The sequence below is a fragment of the Periophthalmus magnuspinnatus genome, chromosome 21 (genome assembly GCF_009829125.3).
Source record: "Periophthalmus magnuspinnatus isolate fPerMag1 chromosome 21, fPerMag1.2.pri, whole genome shotgun sequence".
Taxonomy (NCBI): domain Eukaryota; kingdom Metazoa; phylum Chordata; class Actinopteri; order Gobiiformes; family Gobiidae; genus Periophthalmus; species Periophthalmus magnuspinnatus.
Genome location: NC_047146.1, coordinates 14,296,708 through 14,323,936, shown reverse-complemented (window position 1 = coordinate 14,323,936; position 27,229 = coordinate 14,296,708). Strand labels below are relative to the sequence as shown.

Genomic DNA, 27,229 nt, shown 5'->3' with positions numbered 1-27,229 from the left:
GTGACAAGACCCAAGAACTCAATATATTGCAACAAAAATTGCCATTTTAATTATAGCAATTTTAGTCGGCCCCCATCTATATTAAATATTACTGACTTAAAGAATGTTGTGATATCATTCGAAACCCAGCTATTTGGATTTAACACTATATATATATATTTCCCAAAATATTGTATAGCTGTAGGACAAAGGCAGGGCATGTCACTAGTTTACTCTCACTCAAGCATAATCCATGTTTGAAATAAGGAAAAATAACAGAAAGTTGTGCTGAAATCTTGCCAGCAGTGTTTTCATTTTGATGCTCTCCCCTGTTGAGATTGGTGTATAGTTCACATCAGTGAGCACCGCATGCCGACCACACAGAGATAACGCCACGGGACGCATGACAATGAGGCACATCCACACCACATGCCATTACAAGAAGCTGAGGATCATGGGAGCAAAGCATTTATCAAATATATTTTTATATGCAAATGGGTTTTGGGTAGAAATGGGTTCAAACATTTGTGTTGTAGAATGTAGACAGAGTAAAATGATGTTTATTGGGGAGAATTGTCTGCATTTTGATAACTGGTTGAAAAGGTTGTGGATTGTCTAATCAATGTCAATCACTACATGCTTAGAGGCAGATCATTCAGCTTTGTGTTCTTCCTTTTTCCTAAAGTGCAGCAACATTGATAGCTGTTGTTGCCTGTTAGCTTCTAGATGAGCTAAAATCAAGATATTTATTACATTATTTTCAGTAGTTTTGATCACTGATGTATTAACTTCATGAACCCAGAAGCCCACCCAACAAGCCGAGTTTCAGGAAGTACATTTATTAAATTTTTACCATAGATGTTCCTCAAAAAATAAATATTATGATTCTAAAGGCATGAGGGAAGCTAACCACCTATATGGAAAATGAAACTGCTTTTATGATCTAATTCAACTTAACACATCTTAACACCTTTACATCCTTTTGGTTGTTGACAGATTTGAAGAATGTAAATTGAATCCCAGCAGGCTTAGAGGATGATGTCAGGTGGGCTAAGTATTTTAAGACATGGCATGATGAGGCATCTCCAGCCTCTGTCTCCGTGCAGTACTGTGCCGTCATGTCGAACAGCAGACATCTTGAATACATACTTTGCTAAAAGGAGAAATGCCAGCCAGTCTGTATCCACCTGATGTGTCGAGAAAAAATGTGGGACCGAAGCCAAAGTATTACAACTAGGCAATATGACAACAAAAAAAAAAAAAATATATATATATATATACACATACATACACACACATATATATATATATATATATATATATATATATATATATATATATATATATATATATATATATATATATATATATATATATATATATATAGCCAAAAGTGTCCCTCCTGTGCCCTGCAGCCTGGGCATCACTGTAGTGTCAAAGGGGAACCAGGTGAACTCTAGACAACAGGAAAGGCTTATCTTAGCTTCACTCTCACTCCACTCTCTTGTTTCAGTCGGTGAAAAAATGGGCCATTCTCTCAAAGTATTTCCTCTAAAAGGTCTCAAAGTATCTCCTCTGGAAGGTCTTCTACCACATTTGTTGCCACATTTGGTGTGAAAATCCCTTAGCATCTCAAAGGTCCTTAGCTAGCTAAGCCTGAATCTTTCTTAATAAACTATTATTTAAGTCTTTGCCCTGTATTAAGGCTAAAAGGCTAAGAATAAAGTGCTACCATAATCATTTTTAAAACTCATATTGACAATTTTCAATTAGATTTTATTTTCTTATCGGAAACCCATAAAATTGCTTTCAGTATTAATTTCCTTAACATAAACAACAGAGACATTTGATCTTTTCATCTAACACAAACAAGAGCCAGAGTGTGAACTTTGCTCTAAACCATATTCTGTACTGACAGAGAATTGGCTGACCTCTCCATTCAAACGCCCCAACCATATCATTGAGGATTAACTAACTGAAGCGTAATTGTGATAAAATTGTATCAATAGCAAAGCCCTAAAAATATATTATATTTTAATTTTTTGATACATACTGTATATATCTTTACAGAAGGTTTGACGGTGCAGTTAATTCATCAAAAGGACACATTTTTCAGAAGTGCAGATCTAAAAATGCTGTGATTGGAGAAACAGTACTAGTGGACATAGACAAACAAATAGTAGCAAAATTGTTCATTATCTGTGAAGCTATTATAATTGACAAGCCAGGTCTCTTGTGGTCCACTGACAACATTACTGGATCTAATTTAAAACAGGCAGGCTGCAAAAAAGTCCACCCACATACCTCCCGCCCGCTCTGTATTGACTGTCCGTCACTTTTGCTTTGAAAGAGAAAATGTGAAATGCACAAACAGCCAAGCGGAGCAACATTTTAGGCTCCAAACATCATTACATCATGGTCTATTTTGTTGTAAATGTCACACCTGCAGTTTTACACCCTTGTATTCTGCAGAAAAATGCACGACATGGCTGAGGGAGGCTTGCCTAATGGTGACTGATTAAGTGTCAGAGATAATATTATGCATACTTTTAGTTTTATGTATGCAAATGCTTCCTGGTGCTAGCAGAAGCACAGCTGTGGGGAGGATATACTTCTTAGCTGCTAATCGACGCCACAGGGCTGAGAAAATCCCCTCCTTTGGTTTAGAAATTGTTTGCAAATTAAAGTAGCGCCCGAAGGTTTATCTCCCACCGCCTCTTTAGAAAATTAAGCAGAGGACTTCCTAAATCAACCTCCCCTTAGAAATATGAAGCAAAGAATCATCTAAAAAAAAAGCTTAGGGCAACTTTGAAACACTTTATGAGCTTGAAATCCAATTTGAGCACATGAGAAAATGCTAAACTGGTGTCAGAGGCACAAAGCTGTAAACACACATCCATCGAATCAAAGGATGTCTTTAAAATATCTTTGCTTGCTTTCAAATTGACACTATGATCTCATCTCAAATCTACTCTTAAAATAATGCAGGTGCTGTTGCTTGGGGCATAAATAGGGAGAATCTTAGCAAGCTGTCAAACCAAAACCGCTATTTTGGATGTTTTAGTGCGGCAGAGATGAGATGATCAATTTGGACTCCCAACTAGTTTACAGTGTTTAGAGGGTCGTTAAATCTTTAGACTATGTTTGTCACTGATATATTTAGTGTGGGTGTCGGGGCAGTAGCTTCAGACGAAAGGTGCTTTCCAACACTATGCAAGTATTAATATCCACACAAACATTCAAAATGAAATATTAATCTTGACAAGTTCAGACAATAAATACTATCTTTCTGCATACTGAGACACATGCACTTTTAAACCTGGAACCATACAGTTCATCCATTATTTGCACTCACTATGATAATAAAAGCTAGGCAGTATCAGTTTTTATAACAGTATGTTTTAAACTACAAATTAAGGCAATAAGAAGAATGTTTTGTTTTTTTAAATTAGAAAACATGGAATACATTCTTGGGCATAACCTTTAGTTATACATTTTTAACATATTGTAGCCCGATGTTACAGACCCTATATTAGTCGCTGATTATTTAATATCTTGGCAATTATTTTAGACTACTCATTTTGGGTGAGCTGCAATTATATTATATTTTGATATAATAATAAAAAGGCTACCATCACCCCTTTTTTTCTCAAACTATAAATCCCAACTGGTCTGATGAGCACCTGTTTTATATGTCTACTATATCTGATCCAGTGCAGCACTCTGCAGATTAAAGACTCTGCTTCAGTCAAAAAATAGATTAAAATAAAGGCAATTACTTCATTACATGTGTTTAAAATATGCACCATTGCTGTGAAAGTAATTATCTCTTCACAGACCCAACTTGTAACTTTTCTAGTGAAGAAACTACCTGTTTATCTCTTTGGAGACAAGCTTTCTTTGCTTGGGACATTCCATAATAGCATAAAACTGATCTATCTCTGTGTAGTCATGCAGGTGGCGTGTCCACTACCAGGAATGCACTGTGCTGCTTTCATTATTTTTGCAGATAAAAATAAAGGAAAAAAGTCGTATATGACTTCACAGTTTGCCAGATCTGTCCCTGCAGACCCTGCTAACTTGTTATTGTTCTTTGTGCAGAGACTGAGTAAGTTGTGAGGGTGAACACCTTGACTCTCCAAAGGCAGAGGGATTTCTCAAAAGCGCAAATCTCTCCCGTCCAGCTGTCCAGAGCTGGCCTCTAACATAAACCTTGTTGTAGATTTTGATGGACTGTTTGGAAGTGTCTTATTTGAGGTTCTCTTACAAACAAAAGATGTCTCATTTATATTCACTTTTCTTCTTTCGTTCTTCTATGTTTCATGCTTAATTAGCATTTTTATGATTCCTTCGTGTGCTTCTTCTTTACGCACTTTCTGTCATTGCCTATCTCCAAGCTCAAAAATACATTTTATCAAAACATGTCAAAAAACATGTCTAAAGATGAAAAAGGATCCAGACGCTCTTATTTTTACTATGTCTTTGAAGTTCATTGCATTATGTTTTTCTGTGGATGGAGCTGTTACCTCATTTCACTCTGCATATATTTGTATATGTATATATTTTTTGTCGACTGTCATAAATGAAAACTTCACAGGCATCCTCTACAGATTCAATCACACCCGACACAGGAGACTGCAGCTGGTTACACGGAATAGCTTGAAAAGAGTGTGTACATGCACTGTGTTCAGCAATTACATTTTTCACCTTTGAACTCCAGCAAATTTTAATCTCTGAGTGGGCAATTTATGTGAGTTAATTTGCTTTGTCCACATAGACATCAGAATTTCAAAAGCTCCATGGTGATCTGTCATTTCTTTGAACTGTTAATGAAAAGATTAAAAGCCCTGTCATTCTGAAAGAACTGAAAGAAGTTTCTCACTCAATTGTTGCACATAATGAGTTCAATTTACTCTTTGAATAGAAGTACTATGTTTAACAAGTATGTATTACCAAGGCAACAAGAACCTGAGAAAAATGTCATTCTTGAATGGTCCAAAATGGGTCTAATTCCCACAGTAAAGTTTTGAGTTTGTGCCCCAACTTTAAACATACCTGGATCGTATCCCAAAAATGTGGTATGACTTGGGTCAAAGAAACCTAACTCTGTTTACCCTAACTCCTAGAGCCCCTCGTTTCAGGTAACACAATCCTACACAGTTTATCTTCAATTGGGTTACTGTAACTTTACCCTGAAAATGTCATGATTTATGGCTCTTGTCCAACATGCAACTCTGCACTTAAGTCAAATTCCACATCACTTCATGATGGACAATATTTGTAACTGAACATAAAATATGCATCCTAACACAGCCATAGGTTTAACTTTATGAATATACTCTCTGTGCTCTGCACTCGTGTGTGTAAAGATGGTCCTGCCTCTGCACTGCTCAAGGTTGACATGTGACTGGAATGCATCAAGGCATTTTAAATATTTCAATAGATTTATCCCACCAATCAGATTTCAGTGCAGTGACCTCTATCTATGCACCAAAGAAAGTCTATAATAACTCACTATATATTGAGGATGTTCCTACCTCTTATAAACCATACTTCAAGACATTGATTTTCTTTTGGAGGTTGATTAAGTCCATCTTAAAGACATAAAAACCAGCATGTCCTACTTGTAATTTATGAAGCCTTAAGCCTAAGTCTAAATGAGACCCCAAGGAAAGACTTTTGCTCTAAATATAGCACTTTGTTACACATAGTTTGTTTTCTGAGAAACCTATAAAACAAAGACACTAATGGCTTGAAACTGGGTCAGTGGAACAGAGGAACATGTTTAAAATGCCCCTTCATCATTAATCAGGTCTACAGCAAATTGACTGCGTACTGTACCTCTGTTATTCATCCACATACTGCTATAATATGTTTAACCGTATATTGAAACTTTGGACTGAAAAATTGCTCAAACAAAAAAATAGTTTCTGCTAGAGTGATTTAGCATCAACTCCTTAACAAAAAATAAAAAAAAGAAAAAATTATATTCTTAAACCATGTATTAACAAATACAATAGTAAACACCAAAATAATCCATAACAAATTACACTAATCTGCATGTCTTGCACAACAAAGCATTGACCAAACAATACCAAGGCTCAGTCCATTAGCAAAAAGCACACACCTCCAAGGCATTCATAGCAACAGGACATATATATTTAGCCACTGCTTGTCCTATGACATAGTGATGCCTGACATCCAATCTCCGGCACCAAAAGCCACGACGGAAACTCAAAAAGAGCCTAAAAATAACTGTCTCAAGTGACAAAAGACTGCGTGCAGTTACTCAAAGACAGACGACCTACATAACATTAACACCATCAAATATTTTATCTTGTCAAAAATTGTAATAGTTATGGATCAATATTCCATTAGTTTAACAGTTTTCTTTAAGTAGGGCTTGAGGTTGACACACGATTTGGAAATGTCTTGTAAAGGTGAACATTCTCCGTCAGTTCATGTCTCCATCTTAGTCGGGACACGTGCTTTTTCACTTGTCAACCTTTGCCCACTTCACGTCACTTCCTAACTTGTTTACTCACCTCTTTCTCATTCTGCTGCCTCCTTCTGTTACTACAACCTGTCCTCCACTAAGTCACTTCTGATGGGAAGTCCATGCCCCCCTTCATATTTCACATGTATCATATGCATTAGATGAATCAGTGTTAAATATCATCACTACTAGAAGCTTCTTTAGCTTATGACAGATGTGATCTTTCATGGCCGATGGTTTTAGAAAATCAACGCAGTTTATGTGTCACATTTCAACCTTTCAAAAATTGTTAGTCTTTCTTGTGTGTCTGATGTCTCACTGTTTACAGTTATATGCAGCCCTCGTGGCGTATTTGTATTTTTGCTGTGAAGAAATGGTGCATAGCTGCTTAGCTTCGTCCCATTAAAATGTGTTTTGTGTTTCAGTTATCAAACCAGTACAATAATCACCATCATGTACGTAAGTGTGTTCTTCCACATTTCTGCAATTCATAAAAAATGCTGTCTTTTTTAGGAATTTAACATATACATTTTGGCCACTATGGTATACTATATTATCTATATCTTAACTTCTGAAAGTGTATGCCAGAGATGCTGAATAGTTGTGCAGAAGTAAAAAGTATACAACTGATATTAAGTGATTTATTGAGAAAAGCTCAAGCATCCACTTGGTATATGCTTTATAGAAAGTTTGTCGTAAACAGTATTGATGTTAAACCACTTTGGCCCAGGTTAATTAATATGGGCATTATCATCAGCCACTCTAATGGACATTTACACATGTGGTCCACCAGCTGTATCCAGCATCACATTATGAAAAAGCATGTCTTTGGGACACATTTTCTCTTTAATCAGTATCTGTGTGCCCATAGTGACTTTAGTTTGATTGAACTGTTTACTAAACACAAGTGCCATTATGCAAAATGCACCACACCAGATTAATCTTTGCCGATGTAAGAGCATCTCCTGCAGTGTAAGCATATTAAATCATAACTTATACCAGAAACACATCACACGGCAGTGACTTTTGTGTTATTAATAGGCTGTGAATTTCACAGGGTTAGTCTCATCAGTGTTTTGTGATGCTGTTTAATATTACACTATTATAGATACATTTACATATAATGTGATTATCTTCACCTTGATTTCAGGAGAGTAATCCAGAGAGCTGAGGCTGAAGTCATCAGAGTCAATAACATTATCTACAGTATAGCTATTCGTCTGATGGCTGGCTTAACTGATATATACGCTGTTATTCCAAGATTCTTCAAAACAGGACAGTGCTTATTCTTGTATGGAGCTATCAGCCACCTTGTGGTAGAAAGCGTCATTGCAACACTACCCAAGTTCATATGACCTGTTGTCGGAAATTAAAACCAACTGAGAACTTTACCTTACACCACCTTTGGAGCAAGTCACCCTGTTCTGTTGTTCATAAGACATAGTGATCACTTTGTACACATTGCATTGGCTGCAATCTGACCCTAAGTCACAGTGTTTGGAGGAAAATAAGTGTTTTGTTTTTTGTTTTTTTGTTTTGTTTTGTTTTAAACCACTCAGACAAAAACTAAAACAAATATACTCTCAGACTCAGATAAATTGCCAGATCTTTTTTGAACAAAACTTTTCAGTCCTACATTGAGGTTTAATAGTAGCAGAATGCTCAGCATAATCATAAAGGATATGTGGCTCCAGAATGCAAAAAAAATGTGAGTGTTAATTTTGAGTCTCTACTATGAATAATGACACTGACAAATTCACTACACAACCATAAGTGAAAATGCTGTTCCCCGCAGTGAATGAGCATTTACTCTCAGCCTGCACTCATTTATTACAGTCGTCATGGAGACCTGTCATTCAAATTCATCACTGGTACTGGAGTGTGACATGATTGGCTGCCACACAGGGCTAATCATGCATTTCTGCTCTGTGCCAGACTGTCTCCCTCCATCAGGATCATTCATGTTAGACGGATTCTCTCATTGTTCTTCCAACTGTGTAAATGAATGTGAACAATGAGATGATCAGAGTTTGGACTGTGTTCGCTGTAGCTCATACAAGAAGCCCCTTGTGACGTTCATTGCTATTGTATTTGATTAGTATAATTGAGTCTATTTAGTTCCAAATGTAGAGTTGAAATTGTGTCCTTATAAAACATCGCAAAACTTTGCTTTGTACCAAATATGTGAAAGTAATTGGTGAACCATGAAAATATTGTGACATTAGAGAAAAAGTTAAAGTCCAAAAAAGGTGATAGTATATTGGATCATAAGGCAATCCAAAATACCTTAATCCTTAATTCAGACAGGGCTTTTGTGGTTGCTAATTAAACATGAACTGTTACACCTTGCTCCATCTGTGAACATGCTAATGACTAATATACAGTAATAGCTTTTTTACAGAACAACATCCATCTTCCGAACCTGCATGCAAAATAAAGCCAGGTTTTAAAAAAAAAAACCTTCCCCACCACAATAGTACACCACATTCACAAACAAAGGGTAACACGTTAGTTTGGGTACCACATATTAATAGCTAACTAAGTGGTTATTAATGTGCAAGTCTGATTATTTTGTTAATATTTATAAAATACTTATTAATGCCTATTTATAATGAAAAAATGTAAGTGCATATGACAGGTTAAACTGCTCATTTCACCAAAGCGTAACAGTATAATCATTTATAACTTCACTTCCTGGTTGGATGTGAGTCTGTTGCTTCATTGTTCACATTACCTGTGTGGACTCAGTAAACTCTTCTGACTTTATGTTTCAGTCTCTTGGTCTTTGACACTTACAATAGAAACGAACATTCTTACATTATTCTTATTCTAATGATAGTAATGTCTTCTTATTGTCTAGCAATAACTCCACATTCCTTTATTCCATGTAACTCCCCTCCTTTCTAATCATCAAACACACGGCCTGTACTTATCTTTATTCAGATTTAACAGTTTCATGTCGCACTGTTGTAGATGAGGTAAACCAGTACGAACATTTGAATGTGTATTGCGCAGCGGACTCCATTTTCTTCTCTTTTTTGCGTAGTTGCAGTGAATGATGGGATATAGAAGTGCGTGAAGTGTGCACTGATGCACACTTCGGTTACATCTGATCTCCATGGAAACGGTGGAAAGGGCAGGGCAGGTTTGTGGGCGCATTCAGTCGGGTGCGTTGAAATGGGACAGCCCTTGTCGTGCCGGAAATTACGTAACTGCCCTTCGACGCACACTTCCACTGGTGATTCTAAGGCCATTTTGGCAAATTGAGACACGGCCGTAGAGGTAATTCCATAATTTATAACCATAATGGAAAAAGGGCAAGAATTTCTAAATTACACAATAGTTATGATTAGACTAATACAAATAAATTGCAACACTTTTATTTTGTGTTCTTTGCGTGTAAATTGTTCCTGGATTTTGGAAGTAATTTTCAGTGTTGATGACATAGACATAGATATTCTGTTTTTGAACTCACCAATACTTTCTGTATCTTTGTATTTGTCTTTTCAACTTTTTTCCACAAACTACCACTTAACTGATGTACAACTATGGCAAATATTTACCTCAGGTACTACTCCAACATATGAAGTAATACTTAAAAACACATCAAAACCTGTCACATGCACTTAAATGACTTAATACTAACAAATATGTAATTCACCACTATGTATGCCTTTTACTACTAGTTAGGCATTAGTACGTGGTCCCTAAACTCAAGTATTACCAAACATAGGTGTAAATGTAACATATAGGTATACTCACATGTAAGGCAGAATTTGTATAAACCTCTCTCCTGTCCTCGCAGTAGAAAGGAGAGTTTAATTCCAGATGTGTCTAAAGTCTGCCTTTTTCAGACGGGCTCATCGATCGGCTGCCCAGGCTCACAGGGAGACGTGTTGCTAGTCACTGCTACGCCCGACCATCTCTTGATTGAATTTCCACTGTGGTGCAACGCTATCACCAGGTATTCTGACCGCAGGAGGGGGGAGGACACAGGTCAGTGCTCTCGGCAGGGTTCCACTTTCTATGGGCTCCGGGCAGACACAGAATTGACAGGCTCTGCACAAAAGCTCTCTAATGCACGTGTAGAGGGAGCAGTGCACTTAATGATTCTGATAGCCTACTGCACAGTAAGGGCAGAGGCCTGGTACGCGCAACCACATAATTACACCTCTTTGGGATAAAGGTGTACACATGGATGATTTCTATCCGTGGGTTTCAGAATGATGCCAAATAGGGACTGTTGCCATAGCGATTTGAATCATTCTTAAACAACTATTTGTTTATTATGAATTAAGTCTTTGTTCATGCTTTATTAATACTTTATTAAGGTGTTGTTATTTTAAAGTGTTACCGTCATACTCCCAGATGGCAGACAAGAGCCAGGTTTCCCCATTGATTACATGGTATAGAGAAAATTAAGAAATATCTAAAAAGTAAATTCACTGTTGTTAAACCTGATCATTTCTATTAGTGACTAGACCTTATAACTCACTATATTTCAACACATTTGTATTTAAACAGTATTCAGCAACACCTAATGACTATACTTTATTAAGTTATAGTAAAGCATAAACAAAGACCTAATTTATAATGAACAAATAGTTTATTAAGAATGATTCAGGCATAGGAACTGCTTAATTTGTAGCCTAAATCGTATTCCCTTAATTAAATAGTTACTAAGCCTTAACCACTATTTTGTTCATTAAGAATTCATGCTTTAAGGCTAATTAAAGTGTGTTTATAAAGTGGTTACCAAGTATTCATTTTAGCCGCTGCACCAGTTCTGTATTATTAAATATTATTGATCTATAAACTGTATAAACTAAAATGTAGTGAACGCGAGTTGTGTTTATGGCAGATCCCTGATGGAGTGCACTGAATGAAGGACACCGGATATCCACGGTTAACCTGAGAGGAATGCATAATTCAGAGCAGCTACAGCCCAGTGTCATGTGCGCTCTGCTGTTTTATCTCCTCACAGCCATCTGGTTACACAGACAAGCGCCACTTTCCTCCAAAGCAAAACCTAGACACAAAACATGAATATACGGCTCAGTATGGTCAATTATGCAACATGCTACATCTTGTTCTTGCGCAAATGTTAAATAAATTACTTATGGAATAGGAGTGATATAGATTTAGAAGAATCAAAATGAAGCTGGCTTGTGCAGAACCTGCCTTGAAAATGACATCTTCAAGTTCAGGGGTAAATTCTTAAAGGTCCTATATTACGCAAAATTTACTTTTGTGAACCAGGACATGTTAATGTTGTTACTCCATCCAAAACATACTTAAGATGTGTTTTGTTTCATTCACACATATCTGAGTAATCCTTTAGTCTGTCTACATCTCCCAAACTCAGAATGTTCTGTTTCACTTTATGATGTCAAGAAGCAGTAGTTAGTTAACAGCTATCTTTTACCTTTTGTTTAGTAGGGATTGGCAATTTCTGGTTTTAAATAATCCAAATGATTCTAGTGAAAGTATATGGAGTTTTAAAAGAAACACTTCTTCTATTACCACATGACATCACAAGGTCGAACAGAGTGTTTTCTGTTAGAGACAAGAACTCTAAAAAAGAAGCCAAAAAATTCAGGATTTGCATGTTAAACATGTGTAAATAAACACAACACCAGGTATGTTTGATGAGGAACAACATTAAAACATGGATAAAAAATAGCATAACATGGGCCCTTTTAGCTACAAAAACATTGATAACATATTTAGTCTTGTGTCTTGCAAAGGATCTTCAGTAACAAATACAAATTTTAACTGCACCTGCTTACACAGAAACATAACTGCCTTATTACAATTACTTTTTTTGTGAATGGGAGTTTATTGGTTTTGGAAATGTATGATATATATGTATGTTTACTTGCAAGGAACTCTACCAGGACCTTTTAGATTTTGCAAACATTATAGCAGATGGAGGAAGGTCTGTGTATCATTGGAGGAGGACAAGCAGAGAGTCAGCATTATGCATACTGACTAATATTTGTCCTTCTTTGTGCTGATGAAACACAAGCCTTGCATAATATATTAGTGTCTTAGTCTATTATAAATGTTTGTGTATTTTCTCTAGTGCATTTGCCTCATCCCATTTATTCGGCTGCTTTTGTTACCCGCAATGAAAGTGTCACCTTGACTTTAGGCCATTTCCATGCACAATGAGTAGTGTGTCTCTGCCTGCACAATGTAAACCCAGTTAGTGCATTACCTTAGTGCTCGCCTGACACTTTCTGTTTGTAGTGTGTCTGTTTTTTTTAAACGTGCCTTTCCTAAAGCATTGTCAACATCAAGAGTAATCATCAGTGCGCCCTCTACTGGTGTTTATGGAGTTTGCAGACTCAGCCACAGCCAGCTGCTTCCCAACCACAGAACAGTTACAAGGTAATGTGACACCCCCAGGGAATGCACCTTCCAGTCGAGATTATTTGTTGCTGAGCTGGCAGTGGAAGTCTGAGTGCTTTCTGTTCAGTGTTGCAGCAATTATTTCACAGCCTACACACAGAACATCCAGTTAGGACAATGCCAGCGGGCTGTTATCACATTCCACTGTCTGTTACAGTTATAGATATGTAATCAGTGCATCCTGTTCAAGTATTTCAATTCAACTTGCATATTGCACATAATAGCTGTTTTAGCTACACAACTTATTTGAGATAATTGTAAAATATTCTATATATGCTATATTTGAAATGATGGTTACCAACCGTTGATCAAAAGCAAAACGAAAATTGCTGTCAAAGGGAATGAAACTGTCAAAAATCAGATATGCGCAGTGTACCTTTGCGACCGCAAGATGGCGTACGTAGCTGGGGTAAAAATTAAATCCCTTCCCCGCTGTAGATCCTTTTAGTTGGTGCTTAGCATAACCCCAGTAACCCCAGTCTGTTAAACAGGGGCAAGAGTTTGCCAAGACAGTTAATTATTTTACAAGTCTCTTAATGGCATTGGCTTGACTGAGTTATATTGATGTTATGGAGCAGTTATAATACAAAGTCATCAGTGAAAGAGAATAATAGACTACTGTTGAACCTAGGAGGAACACAAACATTGACTTGAAAATACAGTGGACCCGACCGTCATTTCGTAATGGATCTTGCGACTTGAAAATGTGTTTGTTGACCGTTTTATAATGTCACCTGTGAATTTATAATGTATTGTCCATAAAAGCTAGTTCCAGTAGCCTAATGATTCTGTGAACACATCCATAGCACATGACGGTACAGCGCTGTGTGCGCGCTGCGGCTCGACCGTCCTTTACCAAGCCACGATTGGCCAGAGCGAGTCACGTTGTCCGTGGAGCTGTCAGTCCGATGCTGCACCATTGTTCCCTCGGCAGCGCTCAGCAGCCGGAAGGAGGGCTGCATCTGGGGTTCGTGTATGCGACAATTGTACCGGCTACTGTTGAAAACGCAACTGACCGGGATTTGGGTTTTAACGAAACTGCACTGACCGATCCTCTGCGTTGACAGCTACGCGTAAATGCGTAAAAGGGAAGAAAGTCCTTAGAGAGAGGGGCGTTATTCACTGGATGCAAGATAGTAACGAAATGAAAGGTGAGTAAAACCAATCTTTTACATATGTCTGTTTAATTACACATATATCTATTATAAGATACAATAACATGAGCTGCAACAGTGTCAAACATTCTGTATAGCTAACAATGGAACAAAATGTGTGCTCCATTTGTCTGAACTCTTCTGGGCCACTCTTGTAAGTCTAACTATAGGCTCATTAACATTAATATACTATGAAAATTTAACTACTTCGACATTCATTTAAACTGTCGCATTATGTTATGTCACCATGTGTCTTTAATAGCATATGAGAAAGATGCTACTTTTTAAATCCCCCTGTACCTTTGTCATTATAGAAAACACATGCCCATGTGCAGTGTGCCTCCAGTCATTGTATTGCATTGAGACCAAATGGCTCTTCAAACCTTAAGCCATTCACAATACTGGGACAGCAGTGAGTGGGGGACCCTGCTGAGAATCAAGCAAAGGAAGCAGAGTCTGTTCCCCCTGCTGCTTTCCCCAGGGGGATACCACCACTAACCCCCCTTTCACCCCAGCCCGCACCACCTCCTCCACCTCTCCCCGGCTATGAAAGGCAAAGAGAGGCTCACAAAGAGATTAAGATAAATCCCTGTCAATCACTCAGGCGTCAATGTCAGGACGGTGAAGTTTACATCATGTTTACAGACAAAAACTTCAAAATATACTTGCAGTTCTACAAGCAGTGTGAGCCGTCTTTCTCAACAGTGCTGTCTTGTGTGATCATTTTGCCCTCACTTTTTTATTCAAGCTTTAGTAAATAATCTCTTTTATTTTCACAGAACAGAAGCGGCGTGTTGCGGTTTTGTAATATTTCTTTCTAAAGGTAAGCCCTACTTCATCTCGTTTACCCATACTGCCAGTCTTTTCTCACATTAGCATATTGAGTTTGTGCCCGTGAGACGTTCAAAGCTCACACAACTGTTGCCACATGTGCCACAAAAGACCCTCTGATAACGAGATAGGATGTGATATTGAGGCAGACAATAGTGTTGAGTCAATAGAAGACAGCTGGGTTATTCACACTGGAGATACATCTAATTGTTCACTAGTAATATATTTTTGCGTGCCTGTGTAATCCCTCAGTCGTCCAGGTATGATCCATAGTAAAAAAAAAAAGTTAATGTTATTACATTGTAGGGCTGTATGCCTTTAGTTGTTTAGACCATTAATTGGTCAATGGAGTCTTGGTTGAACAAAATCTGTATTAGTCTACTAATAATTGTATTTATATTAGAAAGATTTATATGGGACAACAGCAAAAAGGAGAAGATAGTGAGTGTGTTAGTTGAAGATTTGGAATTTTTGTATTATATGCAAAAAGACAGATTAGACAGATTAAATGTTACAATACAAATAGTTTGTACATACATTCCTTGTAGTTTTTCTGCATAGATAGTTGATTTTACATGAACTCTTGTGCAGTTGTGAGTGCAGTTTATGTTAGATACTGGAATAATTGATCTGCGAGACATGTCTTAAATCGACCAAAATTTTCCTTAATCGACTACAGCCCTATTTATATTGTAAAGTTGTATTTTATTGTAAAATACAAGTTTTCAGGTTTGTGTAAATTAGATTGCAGTACAAGCTGGGAAAATGCATGAAGAAATAAGAGGAGTACTTAGTTTTTTGTTTTTTTGGTTGTTTAAGTAGATGACAAAGCAGTTATATATTAAGTTGCCATGTGAAAATCTTGAGCATATCCATTGGTAATACAAGAGTGTTTATCACCAATTTGGTTTGCACTGTTTGTTGTAGGTTATTGCTGTTTTTGTATTAGGACCTCTGCGTCATATGAAAACAGCTGAAATACACATTGGAGAATAGTTGTTTTAAAAGTCTTTGGTGGAAAATAATGATCTGTTGTTGCTGACTTTCTCAAAGCTTCATGGTGAGTAAACATGCCCTGTGAGGCTTGTTCAGTAGAATCACAGTATTGGCACAATTTGGCATTTGGCATTAAGTAGTTCCTATACATTTGTCAGTGTTGTACATCTATTCAGGAACAAATTATTTTTGAAATATTTGTTGAAGTTGGACAGATTGGCACAAAGTCCAGTTTGTTTTGATTTATTTGTATGTGATTTTAATGTCTTTCTTATTCTGTAAAGCACTTTGAATTACTTTGTGTAGGAATTGTGCTATACAAATAAACTTGCCTTGCCTTTGTAATATCACATTATTGTACTATTATCTATCATATAAAGATGTCCATTTTGCAGTTGCTGTCATGGTGTTCATTTTCCTTAAGTTATCTTATTATCCTAACCCGGTTTTATTTTGGAATTTCTGTAACCCTGTGTTTGAGTTTTACTTCCCGTCATATTTATTGCCCCGCCCTAATGTGTTTCACCTGTGCCTTGTTCCTCTGTGTGTGCATATATCCTATGCCTTTTATTGGTCCATTGTGTCATTTACTATAAGTTTCCATTTTCATTGTTAAAGTTTACATTAAGGAACACTTCCAATCCTCCATTTTTGGGCCCTCGCCATGTTTTAAATGTGACAGTTGCAATATTTGTGAATGTTGTATTCTATGCACACAATGTGTTTATTCAATTTTAACTCCTTGTTTCAGGAGACAGTCTGTACTAGAATGAATGCCCATGTCAGTTTAAAGAACACATGACTAAAGCAGTATGTTCTGTGTACAGATTTAGCAATGGCTTTTTGTTGCATAATATATAGTCAAACATGATTGGGATTACATAGTCACTTCTGTATTCGAAAAGATGTTTTAATTGCTTTGTGTGCTTGTGCTTACAGATAGCGTATTTATGTTTCAGACAATTTTACTGTTCAAGTAGCTAGCCAACAATATATTTCACCATAGTAATTGCATCGTTCAACGTGGCCAGAGTTCAGACTATGACCCTGCAGCCATAGACAGAGATGCCTTAGTATACATTTGACAACCGTTAACATATAATTTCTAATTTAGAAATATAAATGTTATCACCATCTTGCACAGCTGCCTTTATTCCACGTCCTCCTTCTCCCTTTGTTAAGAAAAAATGAGCCTTTGCCGTGCATGCAATCACACAGGCATTGCCATCTTTGTGATCGAGATCTGAAAGGTGAAGGGGGTGGGTGGTGCGTGTGTGTGTTTGGGTAGTGGGCCTCTCCTTGTACCACTATATTTTTCCCTCCTCGATCCATCTGCTTTCTCAATTTATCGGCTCGCCATTCTCAGAGGAGCCGAATTTAATTAGTACATGTGGCTGGGAGTATGAGGACATTGAAACATTAAGTAGATGTATTTACTTGTGAAAAGCTGCACCATTAAGACGGTACTGATTTGAATAAGTGATTCAGGCATGCTGCTATTACATACTGTAGCGCAGATGGCTAAAGCTTGATAACAGTGAACGCCGACTCCATAAAAGATTCACGGAGAAGGTGTTATGGCTTAATGGCGGTAAGCAGAGTCCCTGCAGGAGTCCAGTGTGGGTGACTTGTCAGAGAGGAAAAAGGTTCACAATCAATTTTATATCCTTTTATGTGGAACAACAAGAGTTCACGGTTTGACGCCAGATCTGGGGGAGGCATTTAGAATTATTGACAAAGGGTTAAGAGTTACCACGTTTGATGGTGTATCAGACTGGCCTTGGATTATGCATCTGACAATTTCTTTAAGTGATAAACCACTCAGTGCTTTTTCATTTGATCATTTATTGACTTTGATTTTGTCTTTAGTTATTATCTTATAGACCTTTTTAGTGATATACAAAATTGACCATGAATTGGATTTATGGAACAAGCTAAAAGCAATAGATTTTATTGATCTAATTAATTAACTTTTAGCCCCAATGTTGAAATAAGTAATTATATTTCCCAGGCTGGCAATCAAAATTCTTTTGTGACCTTGCTAAGAAGAGAGACAAACCTATGCTATTAATAGTTTTGTGTATTTGCTATTTATTTATTTATTGCAGAAATATGTAGTAGATACATGTCTTACTGTAATGTAAATTGTTTGCATGCTTGAGGCTCTGAATATTTTGGACAGGTACTGAACATATGGCTGCTTGCAATGTTTTGTCTTCAAGTCAGCTATCCATCTGCCCAAAACTGCAATTAACAGTGTTACATGCAGCAAAGGAATACAGTATATAATTATTCTCTCATCTGCCAGAGACTGCGGATTAAATTAATATGTTGTTTTTTAAAAATAACTTTGACTTACCATTCAGTTTTAGTTGTTTATAATGTAAAATTCTAGTAGTAGGTAGTTACTACTTAGTACTTTTGCTTAGGAAGGTGAATATCATTTTCCTTGCATCACAAAACAGCTTAAATTCCATGCATATTTGCCGTGAATACCCACTGTACACATTTTAATTGATGCTTCTCATTCCGAGCTACAAATTAAAAACACAACATCAATCCGTTTTACAGTAGGAGTGTAGTGTGAACTAATATCAACCTTTTAGATTAGAGCCCGGCTTTGTGCATCCCAGCGGGGTTCATGGTTCCAGTTTAGTAGCTTTTGATGTGACTACTTTTTGTTTTTTCCCAGTCCTTTTCTGGCTGAGCTCTGGGCTTACACGGTCAGGACACGGCTCTCTTGGGATGTTGCCATGACACCTTTTTGGAATCTTTTGTCTGGCGCCAGCTAATTAAGAGTTAGGAAGAAAGACATATTTTCCTGCCTTAATGAGTTGTATTTATCAGCGCACTGCGTGTCATTACATAGATGCTTTTGTGAAGGCGGGACAATTGTTAGCTTAAGTATTATGGCTTTATAATAACCTTCTCCCTTTAAGAATGGACATCTACATTCAAATACAAAATGGGATTCTTCTCTGCTGTTGTAAGGATGAAAGCTAAAATTAACCATAGTGACACTGATTGCACAGCTTATCACTAAAATAATCTCTGTCTCTCCCTTTGAAAGTGAAAAACAAAAGACAGATAAATGAAGGGTAGCAACAGTTATTTGTACATGATAGGATAGACTGGCATTCTTACTTTTGCAGTTCAATTCAGGATTTTAATTGAATGTCATGCCTCAACAAAAAGTACAAAGATACAGATCGAACAAGTAATAATGACCTTGCTATATAACCTTACTAAACAATACTTTTCAGGACCTGACTGCTGAAAAGTCTCTAATCCTCTTCATCTGTGCTCCCTGAATAAGTTTCCACTGAAATAAGAATATTAACCAAGCATACAGAGCCTATTTTTTCTGAATATCAAATTGTTTCCTTTTCAGTTAGTTAGTTTTTTGTTTTTTTGTGTGTTTGTTTGTTTTTTGTTTTCTTTCAAGTAATTTTTAGTGCCCTGTGTTTTCTTATCGGTCAATCCAATTTGATCTGTGCTAATCTGTGTGGAAAATCAATTTAAAAGCAAACTAACTAACTAGAATATTTTTTTGGGACTGGATTTGAACGTGATAGTGAATGTTGTGGCAATGGATGTTTTTCTTGGATAAAATATACATTGTTGACAGATAAATGATTTGTGGTTAAGAATGTATTGATGAGCTAAAACTGTAGAAAAGCCTTGGTTTAAGATAATATATTTAAAGGTTTAGTTTTATATGTTTTTACTTCAACCCCCCTTTCCCCTTTTTTAAACTTAATTATCACATTTTAGATAATGTGTTCCAAAGAAATATTTAAATAAATAATTTATTTTCTTTTTCACAAAAAAGACATGTTAATATTTCTCTATATATTTAGTAGGAGCACCCATAAACATCAGCAACAGATGCTGCTTGAAACCACAGACTATATCCAAAGTTAATACCTCAAAAATATAATGTTACTTAAAACAATTCTACAAAAAACAAAAACAAAACACTACTTATTTATTTTGGAGAGTGAATCCCATTATTATTTTTATTTAATTCAGTTTTTTATGCTCAAGAGCCATTGTATTTTTTACTCCTGGTGGTGTTTTACTGCCCCCGAGAGATGCCAATGAGCTGCACAGACCGAGGTGTAACACTAAATCTTCTCCTCTCATATACATACATATAACCATGATGAAGGTGAAAATGAAGATCATATCACCTGCCACATTACACATGCTAAGTCTTGATTAAATTGCATGACAGAAAATCATCTTCACAGAGCTCATTATTTGTGTCATAGACGTGAAGTGGATTTTTGCCTGGATGCTCTTTGACTTATGTGTACACAATCCCTACCTTGCCAACCATATCAATTAATTTCCATTGGAAGAATATTGCTTTCTTATAACTGCAGACGCACACTGACTTGGCCTACTTTACAGAATTTCTCGGATAACTGTTGCAAGCGTTTTGCATATGAAAACACTCTGAGATCTTAACACGATACTCTCTATATATAAATGATAAGGCTTGTCTGCCGAATATGAACCCCAACCCACTGCTTTCCCAGCCTGCGTGTGAGATGAAAGCAGCCCCTGTCTGTATGAAATACCTTGGCAGCTCTGTTTCTGCCTGTGAACCGGCTTTTGCGAACTTTCAGGTGGCATGGGAAAATATCGTCATAAATAAAATATAACAGCGTGAATAATTTAGGTAACCATTGTGATTGACATGGGGCCCAGAGTACCTGATTATGCCCCTGCTCTGTGTGACTTGAATTACAGAGAATCAAAACATTAGTCTGAAGGAGGACTTAGTGTTTGCACTTGTCGGCTATAGGCTGCGTTTTGATCGCTACTCTTTTTAACAAAGCTCTTAAATTAGCTGCCTTAAGGATTCCACTTCATCTTGATAAAGTGCGTTCACCTGAACAGCTGGGATAATATGAGCTCTAAAAACACATTCATCAGGTCCTGAGAGTGTAAGCAAGTGAATGGAATACAATATATTTTTTTACCAGAGAATTTCCACAATGTCTGTTTTATGGGATTATGAACCATAGTTTATAAACACAGACAAATGGGTAAGTATTAATACACAAACGTTTATAATTATGATATAAGTCTTATAATATATATACATGTATACTTATTTTTAGTTGTTGTAATGGCATTGTGGCAGTGTATTGTGCATGTAATTTGCATTTGTCTAATACTGCAAACAAATACAACTGTTTAGAACTGCCATTTATAAATGAAATGTCATATGTTCCTCCTTTGGTAAAACTGAAAAAAATGATTGTTGTCCATTAACAGATTAACAGTGTACAATCTTACAAATTTACCAACAAATTTCAAAATGCAAAATTATGACCAGAATCTGAAAACAACAATATATAAATAAAAAATTAAATAAAATATAATAATTTATCATGTGTGACTAATTTAAGATTGTCTATTGCCTTGGAGGGTTTGAATTAAAGCATAGCATCTTCCTATACGATTACATACTAGCCAACATGTACCTGAGGACATGCAGACCGCGTGTTGTGTTTAGCCCACGGCCCTTGCGTTTGACATGTGCCTAATCAGGAGGCATGCTTCCTCTATTGTTCTGTGAAGAGGAGGAGCGGATCAATGGTTTCCAGCCCCGGTCTAAAGCAACAGCAGAAGCAGCAGGCATGGGCAGGCTGCGGCTGTCCTTCGTGTGCTGAGTGCAGAGCAGACCCCCCAGCCCCCCACCCTCAACACCCCCAATCTTCCCTCCGACCCCCCTTCACACCCCCCACCCTCGTTTTCATCCGTCTGCAGCCTCGGGGCCAGTGTGAGTTAACATAGTGTACAGAGCACATGTGAACGGCTCGTTTGCATAAATCTGTAGATGTCGCTACATGGCCTTAACTGGATTCCTTTGTGTTTAATTGTGCCAGTTTTTTTTTTTTAGTTTTTTTTTTTACCACATACATATGTGTGGTTCAGACAAAGCTGCAGGAGAGTGCGGATACAATGGATGTTGTTGTCAAATTTGGTGGAGAAATGCTGTCATCACCAAGCAGGGAGGATTCATTTGATTGTTCAACATGGGTGCAGACACAATATATCGCAATACAAACAAAATTGTAATTTGAGTTGGTGCAGTTATAAAATCCCAAGGCTGCAGTTATTTAGATGATAGAATGTCCTCTGCAAGGAACAGAATATTCTGTTTTTACGTAGAAAAATCTTGCATCTGTCGTTTACACCTACAAATGTTCTGACATGCATTCATATTATGTTGGAGATTGAGAAATTGTAGTTCAGAAAATGTATGTCCCTAGAGATGAAGCTAAATAGATTCAATTGTGTACATTGTGCCATCGATTGCGTGATATTAACAATTTGATGGTGCAATTTCCCTTTATCTGTTGAAGTACTGTCTACTGAGATATTGCGCATGGGGTTAACAAGTTGTTTAAAGCCAATGATTTTGATTGTTGTTTTTCTGTTTGATAGAGAATGACAAAGACTATACTATGTGGATTGACACATGTTGCTGTTTCCTTCTGCATATGGTTGTAAACTAAAGGTGACCCCATAAATTGGTTTCTGTAAATGCCTCTACATGACATTAGGAATCCTTTGTGTTTTCCTGTGCGGCTTTCATTCAAACTTGATGGTAGCTGTAGTGGATGACTAAATTTCATGAAAACATTTTTTTGTTTTGTTTTTAATTGAGAAATGTACATTGACATTTGATTGAAGGGATTTAACACAAAACCCTGTATATTTAGACTGAGCTTTTCTCTCAAACAGAAAACACTCTGATTCACCTTGTGATGTCATGTGTAATACAGGAAGTTTTTAAAACTCCATACACCTTCACTAAAATCATTTGGATGATTTGAGCCCTGGAATTGCCCATCTCTACTGAATTAAAGGTAAAAGGTGTTTACTTGAAAACTATCATTTCGTGACATCATAAGGTGGAACAAAGCATCGTGCTTTGGAGATGTAGACAGACTAAAAATAAAGGGTTACTCAAACATGCATTAATGAAACAAAACACAACTCCGGGTGTTTTTTGAGGAGCTAACATTATAACACGGCTTAAATCTCACACGAATCAATGTTCCTTAATATAGGACCTTTAAATATTATAGTTAGTGTATTATTTATGAGGTTGTCAGTTATGCCTTATTAATTCTAAATGCTTTGGTATCAAATGTATTTATATGAACATAAGGCATGTTATAATTCCTAGCACAGTAAAATATGTGTATTCAAATATATATAGCGGTTTTCACAACTTTGATAGATATTTTGCCAATTGTAGTGCACGACTGGCAACAGATTTCTCTCCTATATCTCTGCTTTAGGGACGTTGCCAAAGACATTTTTTCACCTATTATTGTCATTACTGAATTATGTATTAATAGAAAATACACAGAACAAAAACAGCTATAAATCGTCACAATCTCATTTCTTTGTGCAGTCACCATGGTTCCAAATTGACACATGGAAGCAAATGACTGTCATTTCCTAGTAGTGGGCAGAAGTGAGTGTGTGACCTCTTAAAAACACTGGCCTTTTCCAGTTTAATTTAAGAAGCACTGTACCAAACCGTGGGCGAACGTAAGCGCGCACTGTTTGGGATCCTCCATTGACATCATCTGTGTGTGTGTAATCATGCAGGCCACAGCAGCTCCTCAGGGGAGTCCAGCTGAGACCTGGCCTCTCTCTTCCCCCTCCCTCCCTCCCTCCCTCCCCATCTTTTTTTCTCTTTCCTTCTCGCACTCCGGCTGCATTACCGCCGTCTCTCTGTATCTCTCTGCCTGCACTCTCTCTTCTCTTAGCCTTACTTCTCCCCTCCGCCTCTATCTCTCATTCCCTCTCTCCCCTCCCATGCTCTCTCTTCTCTCCCTCTCTCTCACTCCCCTGCAATCTATCCACCCTCTCTCTCTCTCTGTTTCTCCTCCTGCACGCTCCCCTTGCTGTCCCCCCCGCCTCTATCTCTTCCCACCCCCCCTCCCATGCTCTCTCTCTCTCCTTCTCTTTCCACTTCTGCTCTCAACCCCCCCTCTTTTTCTCTCCCTCTCCCATCTTGAATTCCCTCCCTTTTTTCACTTCTACTTTTCCATCCTGCACACTCTCTCTTTCTCTCCCTCCCACTCTCTTTCCCCCGTCTCTCCCTTTCCCCTCTTGTGTTCTTTTCATCCCTCTCTCTTTTTCATTCTACCTTTCTTTTTCTCTGCCTTTCTCTCTCCCTCTCTCCCCTCCTGCACTCGTATCTCTCTCTTTCTCTATCCCCCTGTTTCTCCTCATCTTCCCTATTTCTCTCTTCTCCTGTGCTTTTTCTTCCTCTGTCTCTCCACCTACCCCCCCTACCCCCCGACCTCCTCCCTTGCTCTCTCCTTCCCTCCTCTCTCTCTCCCCCCCCCCCCCCCTCCTCCTGTACACTCTCTTCTCTCAGGCTCAAGGTTGCCGTTTATGGCGTGTGCGACACCAGTGATGGATGAGTTCGAACACAGTCTCAGTCTGGCTCTGATTCTTTTGTGCTTTTCAGGGATTTGTTAGGGCTGCAGCTCAGTATATTTCAAAGTTATCACAATATTGCACTGAACTGTTTCTATCACCTATCATCTCCAGTTGTATATTTCTGAGATTGCCTTTTTTTTATGTCAAAATAATCCTCTTCTTTAAAAACTATATTCAGAATTACACCATTATTGTGCGTATTGTGTAGACTCCAGAACTGATATTAGTGTTTTTGCATGGTCTTGAATGGATTTCTTTGTCTGTATTTGTGAGATACTGTAGTGAATGTTTAGTGCTTTAGGGCTGTGCAATTAATTACATTTTAATTGATCAGCGAATCCTCTCTCAGTAAAAGCATGTGGTTTGGAGCAGAGTTCAGGCTTTGAAGGAAGAAATTTGACTCTTTTTTGTATTAAATAAGACCTATTGTGCTTGTGTCTGCTATATAGTTATAATCTATGACACCCATGGATAATTATGTTATAATTTGCACATTTCGCAGTAAACGTTATCACAACAAAGAGCAGTGTAGCTGTCGGCCCCTCCTATGAATAGCTGCAGATCACACTAGCGAGTAGCAGATTTTTTTTCTCATTTGTACCAAAATGACTATGTGAAGCTGCCGAATCGTACGCATATCATTGATTAAGAAAATTAAATTGAAGAACGAAGTAAGTACAGAGCAGTGGGTGTATGCCAGTGGTGGTGAAACGGGAGTTGATCGGCAATGTGGCTTCTTGAAAATAAGGGATTAAAGATTGCTCAAACATACACAAATCACCCCAAAAACAACTTCAAGAGAATAAATGAGAAGGAGAAACAACTATAACATGGTTAAAAGCTCTGGAAAGTCAATTTTGCAGAATAGGTCTGCTTTAATGGTACTGATTCCAATTAAGTAAATAGAGAAAAGCATGTTTTCCTGATGAGACAGAATGAAATCAAATAAAACAATTTGATCAATCAATGTGATGAAAAGAAAAGGTGATAATTTTTTGGTCATATCGCCCAGTCCTAGTGCAATCTATGTATGTAAAATGATGATTTGCCATCCTTCTATATAGAGATTTTGTTATTAACAACATGTAAAATAATTAATTATTTGGAGCTTCAAATAAATTGTGTTTAATGGTTTGCCTTAAAACATACCTATTATGCTAAATTTAGTTTTTAGAGCTTTTAGCTTGTTATAGCTGTTTCCAGTTCTCATTTACTGTCTCAAAGTTATTTTTGTTCTTTAATCACTCATTTTCAAGACGTCATATTGCAGATCAGTCCCTGTTTTCACTGCCACCGGCATACGCCCTCTGTTCTCTACTTACTTAGGTATTCAATTTTATTTTCTTAAGTGATGATAAACTTAGGATTCAGCAGTGGCGTGTAGTCATTTTGGTACAAATGAAAAAAAAAAAATCCGCTACTCGCTAGCGTGATCTGTGGCTATCCATGGAAGGGGCCAACGGCTCCACGACACTTTGTTGTGATGGCGCTTACAGTGACGTCAGCTCTCAGTGCGCACCACAGTCTTCTAATGCAGAAGTCGGTGGATTTTGTTGCTTTAATTAAGTTGTTTTAAAAGAATATTGTTATCTAAAATTAATATTGTAAATTACAACATAATGATCCCTGGGTGTCATAGATGATAAATATATAGCAGACACAAGCGCAGTAGGTCTTCTATAATACATACAATATATAGAATATATGGAAATTAAAGTTATTTGCTTTTAGTGTTTGATTCTGCTTAGTGCGGCTTATCTATGATTTCACAGATTTTATTTAGTGTGAATCAGCCTTAAAGATATGTTTGTTCAGTAAAATAAGTCAAATGCAGTTGTATTTGTCTACTATCAGCTGGTTCTACTGAAGTACACCCCACAATTCACACTAAAAGGGGAAAAAAACCCTCAAATTAGAAAAGCCAGAATGAATAGAACGATCTGCCAAGCCATCTGGGCTTCTGAATGTGCGCTTCAATGCAGTGGAAACATTAGTAGTCTGTCATGAGAACAGCCATATTGAATGGCATTGGCGATTGGCAGAATCAAATGAGACATTTACTATGAAATATGTCACCAAGTCTTACCATCAGTCACCAACACTTACATATGATTAGCATTATAGCCATATGCAGCTCCCAAACCTAACATTTTTCTGAATAGAGATTATATCATATCTAAGGTTTCAATAGAAATCCTTCATACAAATGAGAATACGAGATATTCGAATCTTCAGAACTATTTTGCTCTATTCAGTCTATAAAGGCCGAGCAATGTGCCAAAAAAAGTTATCTTTCTTAAAATCATGATTTGCAATTGTATTTCATAATGTTTAATAACATATAAACAATACAAACTTCCTAAACATAAATAATACACACTTTTAATAATAGCAATTTAACCAAAAATGCTAAAATTACTTCATTCAAAATCAAACCACATGCTTTTACAAACAGAGGGTTGGCTGTAAACCTCTTGATTCAAAAATACCCAAATATATCATTGATAATTAGAAATTCATCTTTATCTTGATTAAAACTGAATTTGATCAAGATTGAGCACAGGAAATCTTTCAAAATAATCACCTTTTAAATTTCCACTATTTCATTTTCACTCTATAAAAAGATCTGTTCCTGACCTTGAGAAAGTTGACTTCTATTGGACCAGTTTCTCTCAAATTCTCTGGACTTTCCTAGCTCTTTAAATACGTGGGCGTTTTTGTTCGTACTAGTTCTGTTCGGATCTGCTTTCTCTGCCTGTTTATTGCTAGACATTTGATACTCAGTGCCACCGTGTCACTTGGCAAAGCTTAACTGTGTTTTTTTAAATGCTGCAACTGCAAGAAGAAATATGGCCTGTTTTTATGTTCTCCC

General features: G+C 37.1%; 1 protein-coding gene across 1 annotated transcript in view; it reads left to right on the top strand.

Moving 5' to 3' along the window:
• The first annotated feature begins 13,884 nt into the window (after positions 1-13,884).
• The window catches only part of csrnp3 (cysteine-serine-rich nuclear protein 3), a 37,088-nt gene continuing 23,743 nt past the window's right edge, over positions 13,885-27,229 (top strand). Inside the window, exon 1 of the mRNA XM_055230832.1 lies at positions 13,885-14,040. The gene's annotated coding sequence lies outside the window, so the exon portion shown is untranslated. The remainder of the gene's footprint in view (positions 14,041-27,229) is intronic.